The following is an 11,196-nucleotide window of genomic DNA, read 5'->3' as shown; positions in this document are numbered from 1 at the left end:
AATGACATCCTATATATGAATCTTATTCTCCGGACCATTCCGGAACTCCTCGTGATGTCCGGGATCTCATCCTCGGACTCCGAACAAATATTCGAACTCCATTCCATAATTCAAGAACTACCATTTCAACATCCAACTTTAAGTGTGTCACCCTACGGTTCGAGAACTATGCGGACATGGTTGAGTATTCACTCCGACCAATAACCAATAGCGGGATCCGGAGATCCATAATGGCTCCCACATATTCAACGATGACTTTAGTGATCGAATGAACCATACACATATATTACCAATTCCCTTTGTCTCGCGATATTTTACTTGTCCGAGGTTTGATCTTCGGTATCACTCTATACCTTGTTCAACCTCGTCTCCCGACAAGTACTCTTTACTCGTACCGTGGTATGTGGTCTCTTATGAACTCATTCATATGCTTGCAAGACATTAGACGACATTCCACCGAGAGGGCCCGGAGTATATCTATCCGTCATCGGGATGGACAAATCCCACCGTTGATCCATATGCCTCAACTCATACTTTCCGGATACTTAATCCCACCTTTATAACCACCCATTTACGCGAGTGGTGTTTGATGTAATCAAAGTACCTTTCCGGTATAAGTGATTTACATGATCTCATGGTCATAAGGACTAGGTAACTATGTATCGAAAGCTTATAGCAAATAACTTAATGACGAGATCTTATGCTACGCTTAATTGGGTGTGTCCATTACATCATTCATATAATGATATAACCTTGTTATTAATAACATCCAATGTTCATGATTATGAAACTAATCATCCATTAATCAACAAGCTAGTTTAAGAGGCATACTAGGGACTTCTTTGTTGTCTACATATCACACATGTACTAATGTTTCGGTTAATACAATTATAGCATGATATATAAACATTTATCATAAACATAAAGATATAAATAATAACCACTTTATTACTGCCTCTAGGGCATATCTCCTTCAGTTTTTGATTATGTACTAACCCCTCTAATGAAGTTTATGAGAAGTTTGGTGTGAAGGAAGTTTTCAAGGGTCAAGAGAGGAGGATGATATACTATGATCAAGAAGAGTGAAAGCTCTAAGCTTGGGGATGCCCCGGTGGTTCACCCCTGCATATATCAAGAAGACTCAAGCGTCTAAGCTTGGGGATGCCCAAGGCATCCCCTTCTTCATCGACAACATTATCAGGTTCCTTCTCTTGAAACTATATTTTTATTCAATCACATCTTATGTGCTTTACTTGGAGCGTCTGTATGCTTTTATTTTTGTTTATGTTTGAATAAATTGGATTACATCATGCTTGTATGGGAGAGAGACACGCTCCGCTGGTTCGTATGAACACATGTGTTCTTAGCTTTTAGTATTCATGGCGAAGTTTCTTCTTCGTTAAATTGTTATATGGTTGGAATTGGAAAATGATACATGTAGTAATTTGCTATAATGTCTTGGATAATGTGATACTTGGCAATTGTTGTGCTCATGTTTAAGCTCTTGCATCATATACTTTGCACCTATTAGTGAAGAAATACATAGAGCTTGCTAAAATTTGGTTTGCATAATTGGTCTCTCTAAGGTCTAGATAATTTCTAGTATTGAGTTTGAACAACAAGGAAGACGGTGTAGAGTCTTATAATGTTTTCAATATGTCTTTTATGTGAGTTTTGCTGCACCGGTTCATCCTTGTGTTTGTTTCAAATAAGCCTTGCTAGCCTAAACCTTGTATCGAGAGGGAATACTTCTCATGCATCCAAAATACTTGAGCCAACCACTATGCCATTTGTGTCCACCATACCTACCTACTACATGGTATTTTCCGCCATTCCAAAGTAAATTGCTTGAGTGCTACCTTTAAAATTCCATCATTCACCTTTGCAATATATAGCTCATGGGACAAATAGCTTAAAAACTATTGTGGTATTGAATATGTAATTATGCACTTTATCTCTTATTAAGTTGCTTGTTGTGCGATAACCATGTTCACTCGGGGACGCCATCAACTACTCTTTGTTGAATTTCATGTGAGTTGCTATGCATGTCCGTCTTGTCCGAAGTAAGAGAGATCTACCACCTTATGGTTAAGCATGCATATTGTTAGAGAAGAGCATTGGGCCGCTAACTAAAGCCATGATCCATGGTGGAAGTTTCAGCTTTGGACAAATATCCTCAATCTCAAATGAGAAAATTATTAATTGTTGTTACATGCTTATGCATAAAAGAGGAGTCCATTATCTCGTTGTCTATGTTGTCCCGGTATGGATGTCTAAGTTGAAGAATAATCAATAGCGAGAAATCCAATGCGAGCTTTCTCCTTAGACCTTTGTACAGAGCGGCATAGAGGTACCCCTTTGTGACACTTGGTAAAAACATGTGCATTGTGATGATCCGGTAGTCCAAACTAATTAGGACAAGGTGCGGGCACTATTAGTACACTATGCATGAGGCTTGCAACTTATAAGATATAATTTACATGATACATATGCTTTATTACTACCGTTGACAAAATTGTTTCATGTTTTCAAAATCAAAGCTCTAGCACAAATATAGCAATCGATGCTTTTCCTCTATGGAGGACCATTCTTTTACTTTCAATGTTGAGTCAGCTTCACCTATTTCTCTCCACCTCAAGAAGCAAACACTTGTGTGAACTGTGCATTGATTCCTACATATTTGCTTATTGCACTTATTATATTACTCTATGTTGACAATATCCATGAGATATACATGTTACAAGTTGAAAGCAACCGCTGAAACTTAATCTTCTTTTGTGTTGCTTCAATGCCTTTACTATGAATTATTGCTTTATGAGTTAACTCTTATGCAAGACTTATTGATGCTTGTCTTGAAGTGCTATTCATGAAAAGTTTTTGCTTTATGATTCACTTGTTTACTCATGTCATTACCATTGTTTTGATCGCTGCATTCACTACATATGCTTTACAAATAGTATGATCAAGGTTATGATGGCATGTCACTCCAGAAATTATCCGTGTTATCGTTTTACCTGCTCGGGACGAGCAGAACTAAGCTTGGGGATGCTGATACGTCTCCGACGTATCGATAATTTCTTATGTTCCATGCCACATTATTGATGTTATCTACATGTTTTATGCACACTTCTTTATGTCATATTCGTGCATTTTCTGGAACTAACCTATTAACAAGATGCCGAAGTGCCGCTTCTCGTTTTCTCGCTGTTTTTGGTTTCGTAAATCCTAGTAACGAAATATTCTCGAATCGGACGAAATCAACGCCCAAGTTCCTATTTTCACCGGAAGCATCCAGAACACCCGGGAAGGACCGGAGGGGGGCACCGGGCCCCCGGACCATAGGCCGGCGCGGCCCGGGCCCCGGCCGCGCCGCCCTATGGTGTCGTCGCCCCTTCGACCCTCCTGCGCCGCCTCTTCGCCTATATAAAGCCCCCGGATCGAAAACCCCGAGACGATTGACGAAAACCACGTAAACCTTCCGGAGCCGCCGCCATCGCGAGGCCAAGATCCGGGGACAGGAGTCTCTGTTCCGCACCCTGCCGGAGCGGGGAAGTGCCCCGGAAGGCTTCTCCATCGACACCGCTGCCATCTCCACCGCCATCTTCATCACCGCTGCTGCTCCCATGAGGAGGGAGTAGTTCTCCATCGAGGCTCGGGGCTGTACCGGTAGCTATGTGGTTCATCTCTCCTATGTACCTCAATACAATAATCTCATGAGCTGCTTTACATGATTGAGATTCATATGAGTTTGTATCACAATTTATCTATGTGCTACTCTAGCAAAGTTATTAAAGTAGTTCTATTCCTCCCGCACGTGTGTAAAGGTGACAAGTGTGTGCACCGTGTTAGTACTTGGTTTATGCTATGATCATGATCTCTTGTAGATTGCGAAGTTAACTATTGCTATGATAATATTGATGTGATCTATTCCTCCTACATATGCATGAAGGTGACAGAGTGTGCATGCTATGCTAGTACTTGGTTTAGTCTATTGATCTATCTTACACTATAAGGTTACTTAAACATGAGCATTATTGTGGAGCTTGTTAACTCCGGCATTGAGGGTTCGTGTAATCCTACGCAATGTGTTCATCATCCAACAAAAGTGTAGAGTATGCATTTATCCGTTCGTTATGTGATCAATGTTGAGAGTGTCCACTAGTGAAAGTGTAATCCCTAGGCCTTGTTCCTAAATATCGCTATCGCTGCTTGTTTACTCGTTTTACTGTGTTACTACTGCTGCAATACTACCACCATCAACTACACGCCAGCGAGCTATTTTCTGGCACCGTTGCTACTGCTCATACTTATTCATACCACCTGTATTTCACTATCTCTTCGCCGAACTAGTGCACCTATTAGGTGTGTTGGGGACACAAGAGACTTCTTACTTTGTGGTTGCAGGGTTGCATGAGAGGGATATCTTTGACCTCTTCCTCCCTGAGTTCGATAAACCTTGGGTGATCCACTTAAGGGAAAACTTGCTGCTGTTCTACAAACCTCTGCTCTTGGAGGCCCAACACTGTCTACAGGAAAGGAGGGGGAACGTAGACATCACTCCCCCGTTTTTAAGTTTCTCTCTCTTCCAAGTCAGAAACTTTCATACGTGTTCCTTATTACCGACTGCTGACTAGATAGCACTGTACATGCCGTGAGAGCGAAATTATCTAAGCAGTTGATCCTGACTTAATTGTAAGCTGCAAAAATTTCGCTAGGGCTCAAATTTGAGCAGTGCCCAGCAACGTTAATCACCAAGAGATACCTTGCTTGGCCCTATCAATATCGTGACATATATAACAATACTCAAAGTTGTGCACACACTATTAGAAAAAAAATTAAGGCACAAAACTTGCAGTAAGATTTAGAATTTGGATGAAATTTGGACATGGTTTAGATATTCCACGGAACCAAAAACATCCTAAAGATGACGTCCCATTCACACTGCTTGCAAATCATTTGTCACAGCAAAATGATACTACAACGTATCATCAGATAGCAACGGGCCAGTATCCCTGAAGCAAGGAGGAAATGTTCGTGCAAACAACACAACAGAGCCTTTAATTATAATCTTTAGGTTCATCTCACTTCAACCCACTCATAACGCCCTTCGCACACTAACCCTAAATCAACAAGATCGCATGACAGCTGATAAGAAAAACTCGCTAATCCGCCAATCAACTAGCAGTGTACAACAACACAAACGAAAAATGTCGCCAAGAGAAGGTTCACAAAACGTACCTTGAAGTAGACGCTGAGATCCATGGTGAGGCTTACCAGTTACCATGGCGGCGGCGGTGGGGTGAGGGGGTGCGGCCGGAGACGAGGAAGGGGAGGGAGGGGCTGGCCTTCTCACGAACTCTCCGAACAGCTGATTGTCTGATGGGCCTCAGGATGGGAATGGGCTTAACCCGGACCAGGCCCTGTACCTGCCTCTGTTTGCCTCAATGATGGAACCATTTTTTTCAAAAAGTTAGCGGTCTCATTGTTTTCAAGGTTTTTTTCTCCCAAAAAAACTGATAAGACAGAATCAGGTTTAGAATCATTACATCCAACCAGTGGCGGAGCTGCCCACAGCCAGAGGGGCGGTAGATAAGAAAATTCTTTGTTCATTGGCACTTTTTGACTACTTATGCACCACCTTTTTTTTATATGTTAAGGTACCATGTGGGCACCCGGGTACCTGATGCTCTAGCTCCGCCGCTGCATCCAACTGGTCAATATAACGATATCCTTTTACTAGCCTCGTATCTGAACTTGTTAACATCCACCAATTGAGAACAAAACAAATGGTACTAAAAGCTACAGGCAAACTGAAGATCAAAGTTCCCCGCAGGGAGAACACTATCATCTCCAGATAATTTCCTCTTTGCATCTGTCATCGTGCAAGCCTCAACACCATCGCGGCCCACATTGTTTCCTAGTAAAGATATCAGCTGCTACATGTAGCATCAACCTTGCTCATTTGCAATTTTGCATTGCAAGCAGCGTCGACCAAATTATCTATAGATTAACCCACGTATACATAAGCTCCATCTAGTAGTTTAAACACAATGATGAACAAATGCAGTACCTAGAGCTGCAGCGTAATTCTTGCTTGCTCTTCATGTTTCAAATGTGAACTAGTTGCTGGCCCAAGCTAACTAGTCCTCTATAGTTTGGTAGAGATGGCTGAGTTGACCTTGGATACCTGAGGAGCAATGTTGTAGGGTCAACACCAAAGGGGTGACACTATACCTGTGCATTCCTCGGGCCGGGCCAACCAAAGCCCGACGTAAAAAATCCTGGCCTAGGCCCGACCCGGCCCGACCGTCGGGCCAAAAAAGTGGCCCAAGCCTAGCCCATCAAGGAGAAAGCCTGTTGGGCCTCGGGCCGGGCCGCTTCAGTAAAATGCAAAAAACCATGGCCCATGCCTGACCCGGCCCAAGCGTCGGGCCACAAAATCAGGCCCATGCCCGGCCCAGAGACATGGTTGGGTCGGGCTTGTCCCAGGAATTTCGGGTCGGGCCGGGCTGCCCATTGAAGTGCCCCCGATAATTCATACTACCTTCATCCAAGGCTTAAGGTTTATATTCTTTTAGAAAAGTCAAAGCAAGTAAAGTTTGACCAAATTTTTAGAATAATTTTTAGAAAAGTCAAAGCAAGTAAAGTGTTGAGGGATGGAGGTAGTATGTTTTTGTGGCTATTGGCACAAAACAATTATTCTAAAAATTTGGTCAAACTTTAGATTTAGTAGTCTCGGGTACGAACTGAAATAAGAAACCCTAGATTTAGGTGTTCCACTCCTGAAGCTTGAACGGACAGGGTCTTGGTGCTTGATGGAAATGGATCCTCTGCTTCCTAAGGTGGGCGCACCTAGGCAGGATGCGGCGGCGTTGTGGACCAAGTGCGATCGGGCGGCATGAACGAAGCTTTGAACGACGCCGAGCTCGAGCCTGGCGGCGCACATATCAGGCGAACAAATGAAGCTTCGAGCTGCATGCGAGCAAGGACGTAGCTGCTAGGTGGCGTGATATAGATGGGAAAAGGGGAGCAGAGAGATGGAGAAGAAAGAAGATAGAGATTCGTTCTGTGTTAATATTTCTGTACCAGACTCAATGGACAGGGATGGAAGAGGAAGATAATAGATGTGTAGAGGGTTTTCTACAAACTGCATGGTGGTGGAACAGAACATGAGATCTGACCGTTCGTAGAAAATCTAACGGCACCCACGAGAATTTGCAGATTTGCAGGATCTAGCCCATTTTCAGGTGATACGTTCCCCATATAGGACCTCCCATCCCCCGCGGGCGGCGGCGCAACACAGAGATAAGAGCATCCCCACTCGTTGGCGCTCCCCACGCCCAAATCCGGCGATAATTTCGTCCGGATAGGACGAAAAAATGGCGTGGGGAGGGCTAGTTTCCCAGCCGCGATCCCAGGCCTAGCTGTTGATTAAATTTTGGAAAATGTAAACTTGACGAAATACGGCAAAAACCTGACGAAATTCGGCAAAAACGACTGAATTTAGACTAACTTTCATGATATTTACTATATAGAGGGCGAAGTTCATACATAGAGGCCGAATTCGACTATATTTCGAATTCGGCTAGGGGAATACAACTCTAAATTTTAAAACACGGCTCTCTACATGCCCAAATGGCGGTAGAACACCGTGTAGTCGCCGTCGTCGTCGCCATCGTCGTCGGAGCCGTCGTCATCAAACTGCGGCGGCGCGGCCTGGTTGCTGCCCTGGCCGGCGTCTCCCCACCGGCCGCTGGTGCGAGGCGGGGACGGCAATGGCTTGTACCATTCGTCGTCGGAGGCTTCGAGGTCGACGACGGGAACGGCGAGCCGGATGGAGATGTCGCAGGCCGGCGGTAGCGAGTGACATCGGCGGCGGCGGTTGGAGCGGCGGCGCGGGCGGGGAGTTGACGCGCGGCGGCCAGGTCCAGCAGCCGCTACTGCTGCTCCGCCTCCTCGCGCTCCCAGTCGCGCCTCGACCACTCAAGCGCGGCGTCCTCGGGGAGGGCGTTGTCGGCGGGCACCAGGTCCTTGAGCGACCTGGAGATCGCCTCCGCCACGGCGGCATCCTCCGCGCGCTCCGCCTCCTCCTCGGCGAGCTTGTTTGCGGCGGCGTTAATGGCGGCCGCGGCGTCCTCCTTCTTCGCCGACTTCCTCTTCTGCCCACGCTGCGGGGAGGAGGGTTGGTTGCGGATGACGAGGGCGCCGCTGCTGCGCCCTCTTCTCGGCGGTGGAGACGCCGGCTCCTTCTTGACGCGCGCCGGTGTCGACGGAGACGTCGCCTCCTTTTTCACCGGCGCCAAGGATGGCCTCGACGCCGATCCGGAAGACGACGAGCTGGCAGCCATGCGCCGTGGCTGCCAGATGTTTCCCCGGCGGTGGCTGGCCGATGCCCTCGATGGAGGGGGCATCGTCAGTAACGGGAAGTTGTCGCCCTCGATGTGCTCGAGGACGTTCGCCAGCGTCCTATCCGGCGCGCTCCACCAACGTCGGCGACCCGCGGCGTTGTTGCGCGGAGGCGGAGGTGGCGGGCCGTCGTAGGAGGCGAGATCCTGCTCCCACCGCCGCAGGAAGTACGAGTTCCACGCCATGTAGTTGTCGGGGTGGTGGCGTGGCTCGGCGCGTGATACGTCTCCGACGTATCGATAATTTCTTATGTTCCATGCCACATTATTGATGTTATCTACATGTTTTATGCACACTTTATGTCATATTCGTGCATTTTCTGGAACTAACCTATTAACAAGATGCCGAAGTGCCGGTTCCTCGTTTTCTCGTTGTTTTTGGTTCCGGAAAGGCTGTTCGGGCAATATTCTCGGAATTGGACGAAATCAACGCCAAACCTCCTATTTTTCCCGGAAGGCTCCAGAACACCGAAGAAGAGTCGGAGAGGGGCCGGGGGCCACCACACCACATGGCGGCGCGGGCCGGACCCCGGCCGCGCCGGCCTAGGGTGTGGCGCCCCCGTGTGCCCCCTGCGCCGCCTCTTCGCCTATAAAATCCCTTTCGACCTAAAAACGCAGTACCAATTGACGAAACTCCGTAAAGACTCCGGGGCGCCGCCGCCATCGCGAAACTCCAATTCGGGGGACAGAACTCGTTTCGGCACCCTGCCGGGACGGGGAATTGCCCCCGGAGCCATCTCCACCGCCGTCTTCACCGCCATCTTCACCGCCATCGCTGCCTCCATGATGAGGAGGGAGTAATCCATCCCCGAGGCCGAGGGCTCCGCCGTAGCTATGTGGTTCATCTCTCTCCCATGTACCTCAATACAATAATCTCATGAGCTGCTTTACATGATTGAGATTCATATGAGTTTTGTATCACTAATATTCTATGTGCTACTCTAGTGATGTTATTAAAGTAGTTTATTCCTCCTACACGGTGTAATGGTGACAGTGTGTGCATCCGTGTTAGTACTTGGTTTATGCTATGATCATGATCTCTTGTAGATTGCGAAGTTAACTATTGCTATGATAGTATTGATGTGATCTATGCCTCCTACATATGCATGAAGGTGACAGTGTGCATGCTATGTTAGTACTTGGTTTAGTCTTTTGATCTATCTTACACTCTAAGGTTACTTAAATATGAACATTTAATTGTGGAGCTTGTTAACTCCGGCATTGAGGGTTCGTGCAATCCTACGCAATGTGTTCATCATCCAACAAAAGTGTAGAGTATGCATTTATCTATTCTGTTATGTGATCAATGTTGAGAGTGTCCACTAGTGAAAGTGTAATCCCTAGGCCTTGTTCCTAAATACCGCTGCGTTACTACCGCTTGTTTACTCGTTTTATCGCGTTACTACTGTCTGCAATACTACCACCATCAACTACACGCCAGCAAGCTATTTTCTGGCACCGTTGCTACCGCTCATATATATTCATACCACCTGTATTTCACTATCTCTTCGCCGAACTAGTGCACCTATTAGGTGTGTTGGGGACACAAGAGACTTCTTGCTTTGTGGTTGCAGTGGTTGCATGAGAGGGATATCTTTGACCTCTTCCTCCCCGAGTTCGATAAACCTTGGGTGATCCACTTAAGGGAAAACTTTCTGCTGTTCTACAAACCTCTCGCTCTTGGAGGCCCAACACCGTCTACGAGGAAAAGGAGGGGAAGTAGACATCAAGCTATTTTCCGGCGCCGTTGCCTGGGAGGAAAGGTAAAAGGTACTCACACTCCGGACCTCGGCTACCAAGCTATTTTCCGCCGTTGTAAGTACTCGAAGCTATTTCCTTTAGATTCTGCAATTGCATCTTTTTGTTTCTTGTTTACACTAGTTAGGCATAATGGAAAACAACAAAAAAATTGGTGAGCTTTTTAATCTTTTTTCTGATTTAGAATTGTTTGATGCAAAAATTAAAAAACCTATGGAACCTTATTTGCATGCTAGTAGCGATGTTATTAGTATGAATGCAATTACTGCTAATACTATGGAAAAGTCTAAGCTTGGGGAAGCTAGTTTATATAAAAATAATCTTTTTTGCTCCTCAGATTTGGAAGAAATTTTTTGCTCTGATAATGCTTTATCTCCCATATGCGATAACTCTAATGATGCTTCTGATATTTTAAATCCACCTGCTGAAAGTATTCCGTATAAAATACCTATGAAAATTATTGAACGTGTTATGGACAACCACTATAAAGGGGATGGAACTGTCCATCCTAGAGATCATTTACTGTTTTTGCACGAATTATGCGGGTTATTCAAGTGTGCAGGTATTTCTATGGATGAAGTGAGGAAGAAGCTATTCTCTGTTTCGCTGTCTGGTAAAGCGGCGCATTGGTATAAATTGTTGGAGAATAGACATTTTCTTGGTTGGGAGGAAATTGCATCTCTCTTTTATTCTAAATTTTATCCTCCTCATGAAGTGCATATTGATAGGAATTATATTTATAACTTTTATCCTCGTGATGGAGAGAGTATTTCTCAAGCGTGGGGAGACTGAAGTCACTAATGCTCAAATGTCCCATTCATGAGCTCCCCCGTAATGTTATTGTTAACAATTTTTATGCGAGGCTTTCAGGACAACACAAGGACTATCTGGACGCGTGTTCGGAGGGATCTTTCACAAGCAAGGAGGTTGAAGCTAGGTGGGATCTTCTTGATCGGATTAAGGAGAACGCTCGAAGGATGGGAGAACAATGAAGGTAAAGAGTAGGTATAAATTATGATTATGAATGCATTGA

Source organism: Lolium rigidum, chromosome 2 (genome assembly GCF_022539505.1).
Source record: "Lolium rigidum isolate FL_2022 chromosome 2, APGP_CSIRO_Lrig_0.1, whole genome shotgun sequence".
NCBI lineage: Eukaryota > Viridiplantae > Streptophyta > Magnoliopsida > Poales > Poaceae > Lolium > Lolium rigidum.
This window is presented reverse-complemented; position numbering follows the sequence as displayed.